The sequence below is a fragment of the Opisthocomus hoazin genome, chromosome 12, assembly GCF_030867145.1.
Source record: "Opisthocomus hoazin isolate bOpiHoa1 chromosome 12, bOpiHoa1.hap1, whole genome shotgun sequence".
NCBI lineage: Eukaryota > Metazoa > Chordata > Aves > Opisthocomiformes > Opisthocomidae > Opisthocomus > Opisthocomus hoazin.
In genome coordinates, this window is record NC_134425.1 from 24,459,054 (window position 1) to 24,471,575 (window position 12,522).

General features: G+C 58.2%; 1 non-coding gene and 1 pseudogene across 1 annotated transcript; one reads left to right on the top strand and one right to left on the bottom strand.

Annotated features, from left to right (window-relative positions):
- Nucleotides 1–1,949: 1,949 nt before the first annotated feature.
- Nucleotides 1,950–2,020, top strand: TRNAG-GCC (transfer RNA glycine (anticodon GCC)). The gene has a single exon. It is a non-coding gene; the product is annotated as a tRNA-Gly (tRNA).
- A 3,131-nt stretch (nucleotides 2,021–5,151) lies between these two features.
- The window catches only part of LOC142362812 (hydrocephalus-inducing protein homolog), a 52,136-nt pseudogene continuing 44,765 nt past the window's right edge, over nucleotides 5,152–12,522 (bottom strand).

Here is a 12,522-nt window from a genome sequence, read left to right on the forward strand (position 1 = left end):
TCACAGCTCTTCTAACAGGCACCACCCGCTCTCCCCGAGCCCTCTGCTTTCTTTGACACACACCTTACTACAGACCAAACCGACTCCTTCCTTTCTAAGCGCTTTCAAAAACCAGCTGCGTGGTTTGAGTCAAACGCCCGACGGAGCCGCGGGCCTGCAGGGTCTGGGCTCCTCTCCGCGGGGATCCAGGTGCTCTAGCATAGCCCTGGAGGCAACTCACTGAGCTGGCTCTCCCTAACGAGAGGGAAGTTACAGAGAAAAACCTTAACTGGGACAGAAATCAGCCAACTTCTCGCACAAGGGCATCAATATGATGCCTCCAGAACCAGACCAAGCAACCCATGCACTCAGCAAGCGAAACTTCTGCCGCGCCCAAGAGAAAGCTGCGAGCCCAGGCTAGCGCAGCTTGACACCTCGCGCCGCTCGCTTGTTCTGACAACGACTCCACCACCGTTTGGCCCACAGCTTAACACCACTTCCCGCAGGCCCTGCCGGAGCCGGCTGAGCTGGGGGTGGGAGATGGAAGGGCAGAGACTCTTCGCAGCTCCGTTAACACAAACCAGTGCTCAACCTGCTGAGTCCAGTCCAGCCGCTGGAGACGGAGGGCGGACAGATGGACTTAAACCACGCCTAGGGAGCTGCCAAGATGAGACCCAGGCCAGAACACGCTCCTGAGCCCAAGGGATGTGGCTGCGCACGTTGGGGAAACTCAAACGCAACCCAGCCGTACGCTGCAACGCAGGGAGGGAGCCGGGGAGCTGTGGGGCCGCCAGCCTGACTCTTCCCATCACGCTGACCCAGGAGGAGCCGCTGTTCCCCCCATCGCAACCTGCACGAGCCGAAACCCCCCCCGGCACCTACGTACCTTGCCCAGGGCGATGGAGCAGGCGGCCAGGCCAATGAGCCCGCCTTTCTGGCTGTGGGGGTGCTGGGAGAGCGCGAACTCCTGCGACAGGATCTGGATCACGTGCTTGATTTGAGACGTGTTGTTCTGAGCCACAAACTCTCGCACCAGCCTGGAGAGAGAAGAGGAAAGCACCCAGGGGGCTTCAGGGTCTGCCCGACACGAACGCTCCGGAGCTCGGCTCCCTACAGCTGTCCGAAACAGGGATTTTCAGCCACGACAAACGCCAGAGAAAGTGGTACCAAAACGGGGAACGCTGAAGTGAAACCAGAGCTCTCCCCTCCTCCCCGCTCACGTGTCAGCCTGCAGCCTCCTACGCCGGTCACGAACTCCCGGCCCCGGATGGGCTCCGAAGGGCCACCTCGCCGCGGCTGCGTCCTTGCACAGACATCACCGCGCCTTCGAGCACCCTCTCCAATGGCCGGGTTACGAGGGTCGCTCGCCCCTGGCGCGGCACAGAGACCGCTCGGCTGGTGCCTCGGCGGGGAACTGCTGCCCACCAGACACAGGCCCAGCATGAAGATTTGACCCTTGCAGCCACCCAGTTCAGCTGGCACGCCGCTTCATCATGACAGGATGAGAGGAAGCTCAAGCTGCGTCAGGGGAGGTTTAGATTGGAGATGAGGAAAAATATTTTTACTGAAAGAGTGGTCAGGCATTGGCACCGGCTGCCCAGGGCAGTGGGGGAGTCCCCATCCCTGGAGGGGTTCAGAAAACGTCTGGATGTGGCACTTCGGGCTGTGGTGAGGTTGGGGTGACGGTCGGACTTGATGATCTTACAGGTCTTTTCCAACCTTAATGACTCTGTGATTTATCTAAATACACTACTCACCAGTGCAAGGCTTAACCAAAAAGCCAGCAAAGCTTCCGCACGCCAGACCTGCTCCTCCCCCGCAACCCCTCGTTACCCGGCCGCGCTGTAACGAAGAGGCCATAACCCCGCTCCAGCCCACAGATCGCTCCAAGGCCCCGGGTCGCCCGACCAGCTCTCCAGGCCCGGCTCTCCTGTGGCAGGGCCAGCTGTGCAGCCAGCAGCACACATCTGGCATTGGTGGTTCAGTGGTAGAATTCTCGCCTGCCACGCGGGAGGCCCGGGTTCGATTCCCGGCCAATGCAGTGCTGGTTTTCCCTTTTTCTTCCACTTCTATCCGTCACCTGGGACCACGCATGTCAAAATTTTGGCCTATATAAGGATCTTTACCTTAATCTTCGATGAAGGCGTAGAAGCCTCCGCTGCCTAACTCCACTTAGGGGATTTTTTGGCCCTATATCGAATCTCACGCTGCCCTCTCCGAGACGGGCACCACTGGGCAATCACCCACTCTACAACCCAGGAAAATCATTATGGAAGATGTTTATGAACTTTCTCCCCTCGAAACGATTAACGGCAGCTCTGTTCTCACCCTGCTCTGAGCAGAGCAGCTGCCCCCTTTCTCCCCGGGGATATCACACAGCTCACCCCCCCGAAGCCAAGCTCTCCAGCAGCTACAGCCCGACCTGCTCTCACAAACTGCTGCTTTAGGGGGGGCGGCTCCGGCCCCCAGTCCCACCCCAGCAGCAGGCTCCGGCAGGAGGAACGCACCAAGCTCGAGCAGCAGCGACTGCCGGGGCGATCCTTTCACCACCTAGGTTTAATGAGCAGAGCTTTGTCTAAACAGGAATAACTTCACAGACTTGCTTCAAGAGTTGAAAGGGCTCCAGATTTAACTAACGAGGCAAGAAGCGGCGCACAGCGTCAGAGTCTGCAGGCAGCGGGAGCTGCTCCCGCGTTAGAGGCCAGAGGACGAGGAGGTACCGGAGCTGAGAGGCTGCTGGTGCCATCCTGCGATGGCTTTGAGCCGCTCTAAATCTGTGCATCTGCAGAGAGGGCTGGCCCTTGCCTTCCCCCTCAAACCCTCCCCCAAACTGGGCTTCCAGCTCCGTCAGCTGAACTGGCTAATGCCAAACCAGACTTCAGTTGGCACAAGCCAAGCATGAAACCGTCATCCTGGGCAGAATCAGCTGGAGCAGAGCATCCCCCTGCGCAGCAGCGAAGGGGCAGCTACCGAAGCGTCCCCGTGGCCGGAGCTGCGAGGACAGCGCAGCGCGCCCACCCCAATCCACCCTTAGGAAACCACTCCCGTGAAGAAGAGTAAAAACGAGCAAAAGATCAACGCCTTGGAACCGAAGAAGGGCCTGGATGCATCGCCTTTGTACCCCAGCAAACACCCACCCCACCCCACGAGCAGTTTTTCTCTGCCGCCCAGGTGCACCCTCCACGTCCCAGGCGCATGGTTCCCATCCCGCGCCCCTTGCCAAAGTCTGGGCAGAGCAGCTCCGTCCCCGCGCCGCCGGCTGCTCCCCTCACAGGCTCACCACAGCCGCGTCTCCCACCCAGAACTCGCCCTCCGGCTCGGACCGATGCTCCCAGCCCCGCGCTGGGCTGTCCCGAGGGGATGCTTCGGGTCTGCTGCGGGAGCTGAGCCCTCCGGTAGCGCCCGGGGAGGACACAGCCCTTCCCCGGCAAAGCCACGGACCGGAGGAGCAGAGAGCACCCAGCCCAGCGCAGCGAGAGGAGACGCGGAGAACGTGTGCGGGCAGCACTAGAGAGGGCACGGCCATGGCGGTGGGCGCCGGGAGCGCCAGAGCAGCGGCGATGCCGGATGGAGCCCGGGCAACACCCGAGGGCGACAGCGGGCGCTTTGCACCTCGGCAGCCGGGACGGAGCGCGGGAGAGACCTGGGACGGCACCGCGAGGTGACAAACCACGGCTGACCGGAGATGGGTGCGGGCGACGGGCGTGGATGAGGGGCACGGATGAGGGGCACGGCCGCCCCAGCGCCGGCCTGCTGCCCTGGGGACCCCTCACGTCCCACGGGCAAAGTGCCAGCACCTCCACCAGCAGCGCCGAGGAGCGGGTGCCGCGTTCCCGGTCAGCTTCTGAGGCTCCGCTGCTGGCGCAGGGCTCACCGGGGACCCAGGTCTCTGCAGGGGGTTCACCAGGACCCGGTCACCTGCATGGGGCTCACCTGGGAGCCAGTCATCTCCACGGGGCTCATGGGGACCCGGCCACCTGCACAGGGTTCACCAGGGACCCGCCCATCTCCACGGGGTTCACCGGAGACCCGGGTCTCTGCAGGAGGCTCACCTGGGAGTCGGTCATCTCCACGGGACTCATGGGGACCCGGCCACCTTTATGGGGTTCACTGGGGACACAGCCACCTGCATGGGGCTCACGTGGGACCCAGATCTCTGCATGGGGTTCATGGGTACCCGGTCATCTCCACGGGGTTCATGGGTACCCGGTCACCTCCACGGGGTTCACGGGGGACCTAGGTCTCTGCAGGGGGCTCACCGTGGACCCGGCTCCCGAGCTCGCAGCCCAACTCCCGCGACCGGCGGCACCGGGACGGCAGGCAGGGTGCGGAGCCCCCCCGCCCACCCCCCGGAGGCTGTCCCCGGGCAGGGTCACTGCGCCACCGGCGCGGGGTGACCCCTCGCCCCCCCCCCCCTTCAGCATCCTGGGCAGCCCCAGGCCCCCCCCCCTCCTCTCAGGGCCGGGCCGGCCTGCCCGCCCCCGCCCCCGGCCCCGGCGCAGCCCCCCCGGCTCCCGCCAGCCCCCGCCGCTCACTTCTCGATCTCCAGGGCCGCCACCCTCCTCTTCTCGTACAGTTTGTCGTCCGGCGCCAGCTCCCGCTCCGCGCTCGTTGCCCCCGCCCCGCCCGCGCCCGCGCCCGCGCCCCCCGCCGCCCACGTGACGCCCGCCCACGTGACGCCGCGCACCCCCGCGGCGCGGAGACCGCCGGCCCCGCCTGTCCCGCCCCGCAGCTCCTCCCAGCGGCGCGGAGGCCGCCTACGCGCAACGCCACGCCCCGCCGCCAAGAACACCCTTCCCCACCAGACAGCAGCTCTTCCTTTACCTTTAATGAACGCTCCGTTAATTAACAAACTCCCGCGGGGAGGGGAGCGGGTCACTGCTGAGGGAGGAGCCCGCGGAGGCAGCAGACGCAGGAGACGCCCGCCCCCCCGGGGCAGGAGACCACCATCTTGCTGGTGCCGGGGGCCGGGCCGCCCGCAGAGCAGACGGCGATGGAGGCCGTCTTGTGGGCACGCAATGTCTCGGGGCCCTGACGGCGAAGGCCGGGTGCTCCGCCGTGCCCTGGAAGGCCGTGGGCTGGAGGAAGGCGTTTCTGAAGGGGATGGAGGCGAGGGAGAGGCCGAAGAGGGGGATGCTGTGCTCCCCCCTGAGCGGGGAGCAGAGCCGCAGCACGGCCCTGGCTTCGCCCCGCTGGCAGGGCTCGTAGGTCACGTCCAGGCTCACCTCCGAGCCCCCCGGACTGGCGGGGGCCGCGGCGACGCTCTTCTCCGTCTGGAAGTCGGCACAGTCGCTCTGCGCAGGGGAGAGAAGGGACCGCGGGGTGGGGGGGAAGGGGTGTCACACAAGCCAGGCCGGCTCCTCGGGAAGGAACCGACGGGCCCCTGCCATCGCGCTGGCCGGGGGCCCCTTCCCTCGCCCGGCGCTGCACCCGTCCCACCCACACCACACCCACGGTGAACGGCCATGGGGACTGCCCAGACGGGCCCAGCAGGTACAGCCACGCACCCAGACCCCACGAGACCCTGCTGCCAGACCCTGCGGGGCTTTAAGGTGGGCAAGGCAGCTCCCACTCGCAGGTCCCAGCCTGGCCTCCAGCACTCACTTCCTCGTCTGGAAGAGCGAGGTCTCCTTGAACTGAATCATGTCCGTATCCAGCTTGAAGTCGGCATATTCAACGACAGCGCTCAGGCAAAGCTCTACCTCGCGGCTGCTCTTCTCCAGGACAGTGTGAGCTGGTTCTGGCTCGGGCCCCATCACCTCCAAACAGGAGAGGGAAGAATCACTCAGCAGAGCCCAGAAAGTCAAACTGAGCAGGGAGCCTTTCGACCTCCAAAATCAGCCACGTACAGGGGCTAGGAAGGACCATTCCCATTTAATTCCCTGGAAAGATGCCTAAACTTGGCCCTTCCACTATAGCATTTGTTTCTACCTACTGATCAAAGCAATCACCACCACCACTGTGAATACACCCGTGGGGACTATCACCAAGCACCAGTCCCCATGTTTCAACCCTGTAGGGCGTCTGACCCTTTTCCTGGCCCCCTGAGACAGAGCGCAGTGGATTTAACTCCTTGTTCGTGAAAAGGCACTGAATCAGACGAAGAGATTTTAACACCACCAAATGTGCTATCGTAAAATACGACCTCCTGTTCAACCCGGGCTGCAACAGGGCAGCTTTTGGCAGAGATCGGTCGTTTGCATCTGGCTAAACTTCTCCTGTCAAAACGATTTCCCCATCTCGTGTGAGCGTACCAGGTCACCGTGCACCTACCTCTCCCCTAAAACGCACTGCTGGTTAACGTCACGGATGGATTAAACGGCAGGAGGAAGCAGGAGCTGCTGAGCCAGCAGGTCTGCTGCCATCGGCAACTCTTTTTGTGGAAGCTCGGTTAGCTTTTGCTATCGCGCTTCTTACCTTCTTCCTCAGAAACCATCTGCCTGGGGCTACCGGGCCCCTCGTGGTATCCTCCACCCAGTGGACGGTGCGCAGGCAGTCGTGCCAGTCGGCAACCTCGTCCGGCGGCAGCTGGAAGGTGATCCCAGCCACCCTGCACTTCACAGGGTGCATTTTGAAGGTGACAGGGACATCCGATTTCAAGGTCACTGTGATGTCCTTAGCACAGCCAGCATGGAGATGTCCCACCTAGAGAGAACCAGAGAGCCAAGACCAAACTGGAATCACTGACAAAGGCAGGACTGACAACACAGGGACTGATGTGGTGAGCAGCTGTGCCAGGAATCTGCATCTTGCTGCGTATTCATCTGAGTTTGAATAGAGGAAAGGACAAACAAAGCAAGCTCCCACACCATGGAGCCTTTTCTGTGGGGCTGACAGCCCTGCCCCAGCAAAGCCAGGGATTGCATCTCCTACGTGGCACCCAAACGGGCTCTCACCGGTACGTGGTCACTCCCTGCCAGCTCCTGGGAACATGCCGGGCAGGGCGCAAGCAGCGGGGAAAGGCAGAGCCGTCCCAGCTCACCTGGGGGGAGAAGTGAAACGGGGGGGCTGCCAGCCACTCAAAGCGCATCGCCTCCGCCCTGCTGCGGTTGGTGATGGTGAAGGTCACAGCGCAGGGCTTCCCGACGTGACAGTCCCCAAACTGGATGTGGTCCACTCTGGCAGCTGTTAAGAATGAGTGCAAGAGATCTCAGCGAGCGGTGAGGTCCATCTGCCCCCCTCACACACGCAGACAAGCGTACGCCCAACTCAACTCTCCCTTGCTCCAAGCCTTCCTTCCCTCTGGGAGATGCAGCTCCCAATCCCACCGCTTTCAGGGAAATGCCCTGACATCTCCCTAAACGCGTGGCTGTGTCTGTGCAGAGACAAGCAGTGCAGCACGCGCTGCCTCCACGCACACGGCAGGCACGCTCACAGACCACTGGTTCCGGTGGGTGACGGCACAGGCCTAGTCATACAGAGGACGAATTATCACACATGGTCTTCATCTCCCATCGTGTACCAGTGGCTGGTAGACCTCCTGCTAGAGATACTCAGCCGAACGCTGGTATCTCTGACCCTTCTCTGCTAGCCTGCAAGCTTCTCCCTTGACAGAGAATCTTCCCTTGTGCTCTCAAGTGTGGCTGCTCTGTAAGCTCCAAAAGGCAGCAGGATCTGTCCGCTAAGGCTGGACCACACCTGCACCAGCACAAGGTGAGTAGAAATGCGTATTTTCCTATTCCTTGCTCCATCTTGACAGCCTGTCTTACCCTCAGTCACGTCTTCCTTCACATTTCCCTCAGTGTTTTCTTCCTTGCTGTCTGCTGCTAGTCCATAGATGTTATCTAGCGTGAAGTCATCGTCGTAGCCTTCGCCCACCAGCTGAATGGTGGTCTCTTCATACGGGTTGTCCACCACTGACAGGCGGATCTTCCCTTCCACACGGCGGGCCAGGGTGGGTTTGAAAAGCACGTCAAACTCTGCTAATTCCCCGTGGTGCAGGACCAGGGAAGCGGTGTGCGGCTTCTTCTCTGCACAGCAATGGAAATCAGAGACAACGACAGATATTTCCACAGGGTGTAAGAGGAATAAGAGGTTGAATCCCAGCTGCCTCTAAGTACAGGTTGTCCCACCACTGGTTTCAGACTCTCCTGCTACGTTCACAAGACTACAACATCACCCTGCATATCGCTGCTTAAGTGTCTTAACCTCAAGTTAACACCTAGTTCTCACTCGAACTGCATCCACCCAGCTCCTGCTGTACGTAAAGCTGAGTCAAAGAGCGGTTTTGGCTTTTGTTGGCTGGCTGTGGGCTCAAGGGCTGCCTCTGTTCAGCCTGCTAACTTCCCACATGCAGCCAAGACCTCAGACGGTCCACTGAAGTGGTGATAGGTCCCTCCAACCCAACCCACCATGCCCAGAAGAACAGGAAAACTTCCTATGACTTGCTAGAAAGAAATGCGGCAGAGTCCACATGAAAAACTAGGGGTACCGAGAGCCTCAGGGAAGAAATTGTGTCTAACACCTGGCTGCTGCTTGGCCAAGCCAAGAGCAAGGCACACATTGCCCCTGTGTGCATGACCACACTTCATGGCTAACGAATTTACCTTTTCCAGGAGAGTCCGCCCGCGTTCCTGCAGCTTGGTAGGTGCAGCGTGTGGTGCGCCGGGCTTTCAAGCAGAAAACTCCCCCTTCATCCAACACGTCTGTCGCCAACTGAGAAAAGGGATACAGAGCACGACCATGCCGGTGTGGGTACAGGATGGCACGCAGATGGACACCGTCCTGCTGCTGGGCCAGCGCGGGGAACCCGGAACGCTGCCCCATTTCAAACACGGCTCTTGGCACAAAGTTTAAGTAAAATCAGGCAGAGAAAAAGAAAAAAGTGTTCAGAGGTATTGGGATATAATTTAAACATAACCAAACAGGACAGAAAGTATTAAAAGTAACGAGCAGCAGGTAATTCAACTACAACTGAGTTCAATTATTAGGTAGTAAAACGGGATCAAACACAATGTAATGTAACTAGGACATCACACACGCCCCTGAGAGCTGAAACATGAGAAGAAGGGCAGGGGGAAGAACAGCCCACCAACTTTATTGTGTTGTGTTTAACTGCAAAGGACAGACTGGTCAGAAAATCCCATTTCCAAGAGAAACACCCTTCCGGGAAAGCAAAAGTCAGTCATTTGCTTAAAAAGAATTTCTGAGACCTGTTTCAAGGTCTACCAGGTTTTCTGGGACCTTTCCTCCATGGCATGAGCACTTGTTCCCAGACCAGAACATTCCCCATGCAGGTCCTCACCTGGGCAGGTACGGTGCCACTGTTACGAAGGACCAGAGGCAGCTTTTCCAAATTGCCCAGCAACAGCCTCTTGAAGACCAGCAGAGGGTTCCCTCTCTTATTGCGAAGGACCGGGCGCAGGACCGTCACCTGAGGCAGATTCCCATCTCCGCTGATCTCGAAGGTCAGGCTTTGCGCTTTCACCGCCGCAGGGCTGCAGGAGAGGCAGAGGAGAAATCGTTACGCCTGGCACGAACCCATTTCCCGCTTGGCAAGCAATGAAGCGAGGGCTGCCCGCTGCATCTTCCCTGGCTGGTGCTCCTGTAACCCCACCACCCAGCTCCCCACCCCTCTCCTCCCAGATAGACCAGGGCCATTCACAAGAGGAATCTGCTCCCAAAAGCCAGAGCCTTCCAGAATAACAGTTAAAAATCATTTCACTTCAATAAAGCATCTAGTACAGCTGGTCAATAACGAGACATGGCAAATTCACCAGCTGCGGAGATACGAGACATATGCAAAAAGCACAAACGTGAAAAAGGTATAATAACAAGAAGGGAAAAGTAAATAAATCACACCATCAGTGCAGATTATTTCCAAGGACACTAAACCAGGAATTGCTTATTAGGGCAGAAAGCTGACTTAGTCTTGTCCCAGTTAAGCAGCTCAAGGGGTGGGGAAGAGCAGGTCAGAGCCTCGCTGCAAACACAGGTCCCAGGACAGAGGAACTGGGCTCCTCTTCTGTAAGGGGTCCAGCTGTTCCTCAATATAAAATACCTTGACATAAAATACCTTAACATACCCCAGGTAATCACATAGGATCATCCAATTTTAACATGAACAAGGAGGAAATGACGCATGCTGACTTGCTGGCGCAGAAACTGCCTCATCTAATCCTCTGTCCTTGGAAAGCCCCAGGTGAGCTGTTGCACATCTCCATTTTTTTCTGCTTCAGTAAATTCCAGTTGGCTACCCGATATTACACCGTCCTCACCATTACTCCTACAGGCTAAACTACCACTATCAATTTTGCTGCTCTGCTATGTCTAGTAGTTACTTCTTCCTTACTTATCTAATGCTACGTACTCTGCTTAAGGCTACTAAAAGAGTTAGGGTGAACAAAGGGTCTGTGTCCTCTCAGAGGAGAAGCATCTATCAGAAAGTTCCCCCCTACGATTTCCCAGGGTGAGTTACCTTGCTTGGACATCAAGGGAAGCCTTAAAAGTGCACCGGTAGTTCTGCACCTTCTGCGGAGTGAAGGTCACTGTAGCAAAGGCGTGGGAGCGGCTGGGCACATGCATCTGAACAGGATCCACCTCAAAAACGTCGCTAAGATGGCTGTTAAACTTGGAAGAACCCACAGAGCGGTATTAGGAGAAAACATCCTTCAACGTGATGCAGTCTTACTCCTATGTGCGTTGTGGGGAACAGCCCCAGACAGCGCCTGCCTTCCTGCTTCCCTCGACAGGCTCCTTCCATCTCAGAGGGTGGCTCCAAACTGGCACTGACGTTGCACAAGGAGCTGCCATAAAGCTTGCTTTGAGCACCGGGCAGCCACCCAACATACGTGGAGGTGGGGACCACATGGAAAACCTTGCGAATAATCTAGAATTAGCCTTCAAAGAGAGGGAAAAGACCAGGGAGCCTGAAGAAAAGGTCTGCTTTGAGCCCTGGCATGTCGATCCCGTAGAAAAGCCCCTCCGCGTGCGCTTCCAAGAGATGTTCAGAAGGGTTTAGGTCTCCCACCAAAGACCCAGAGGGCTGAGCCAAAACCTTGCTTGAAACACCCTGAATTCAACCCAACTGGCACCCCACCATTGCTGCTCTCCCCTGAAGTTTGACCTGCACTGACCTGGACTAGTCTGGGCAAGAGGAAGCAACGAGTCTGGAGAACAAGACGAGCTACCGCAAAGCCCTTGAAAAGCAACACTCGCCATGGTCTCTTGTTCTTACCAGGGATGGGTTTGATGGAGAGGACCACATCACAGGGGACTTTGTTCACATTGCGGATCTTGAAGCGAGCCGTGGCCCGGTGCCCAACCAGAACATTGGTGAAGATAAACTTCTTCTCATCTGAGATGTACACGCCCTTGTCTTGCACAGTCTGTAGGATGTGGCAGAGGTTGATGTTGCTGCAGATTCGGTGTTCCTCAAAGATTGACTCGATGTCGTCCACCACAAACGCTTCCAACAGACAAGAGGAAGGGCTGAGGATGGAGAAGCCTTCCTACTGAGTTCATCTGGACTCCGTTGGCCTCTCAGAAGGCTCGATAAGCCCCTTCTGCCCAGGTCACTGCTAAACCCAACCCAGGTGGGGGAGCTGGCTGTGAGGATGGAGCTCAGTCGCCCTCAGCCTTAAAGGGTATCGCATTCCTTTCACTCCTCCCTGCCTCCCTCACAGCCTCTCCCCACTGGTAGCCTTGAAAAGGACTGGAACTTCTGAGGATTTTAAGATGGGACATTAGGGTCCGGCTGTCTGTCTCTCCCAGCAGTAAGTCTGGGTGCTGAACAGCAGCAGGTCTGCCCAAGGGAACCTGTGGACGCGGTGTACCTGGGAGGCAGGACTCGGCAAACAGGGTGTAGGGGATGCCAAGGGGACTGTCGCTGGGATGTCTCTTGCTGATATCGATGGACAGGTGCTCCTCGCACGTCCCCAACGGCTCTGCGCAGCAATCCACCCTGATCATCTGCTGGCCCCGGGGAGGGATGGAACCAAAGCCAGGGTACACCGTGAACATGCCTGAAGTGAAGCGAGCCTGCAGAAAGAGTCCCAAGAGAGGCTGATGTCTAACAGCCTTATCTTGAGCATCCCCAGTGACGGATGACTGCATGGCCCAAAGGCAGCCCCAGGATGAGATGAACAAGCCAGGAGGAGCTGCAGGCCTGCCCTGAGGGGCATAGAGAACGGAGTTTGGGTGCAAAAGGTGAAGGTGGTAGCTGGGATCCTTCAGCCTCCAGGGCTAAAATAGGAGAGCAGAGAAAACTGCGAGAAATGATGGGAGAGAAGAGATGGGACTGAGGAGAAGAAAAAAGCAAGGTCATTTGGTATCTATGGACTGGGAGTTCTAACAGGGACGTTCTGCATCTGTGCTATTCGCAGATCTGTTTGGGCTAGCAGCTACCAAACATAGGACCTGCTCCCCTCTCTTGACCCCAGCCACAATCATAGAATCATAGGTTGGAAAAGACCTCTAAGATCACCGAGTCCAACCATCCACCCAATACCACCATTCCTACTAAATCACATCCTCAAGTGCCACATCTACTCGTTTTTTAAACCCCTCCAGGGATGAGGACTCAGCCACCTCCCTGGGCAGCCT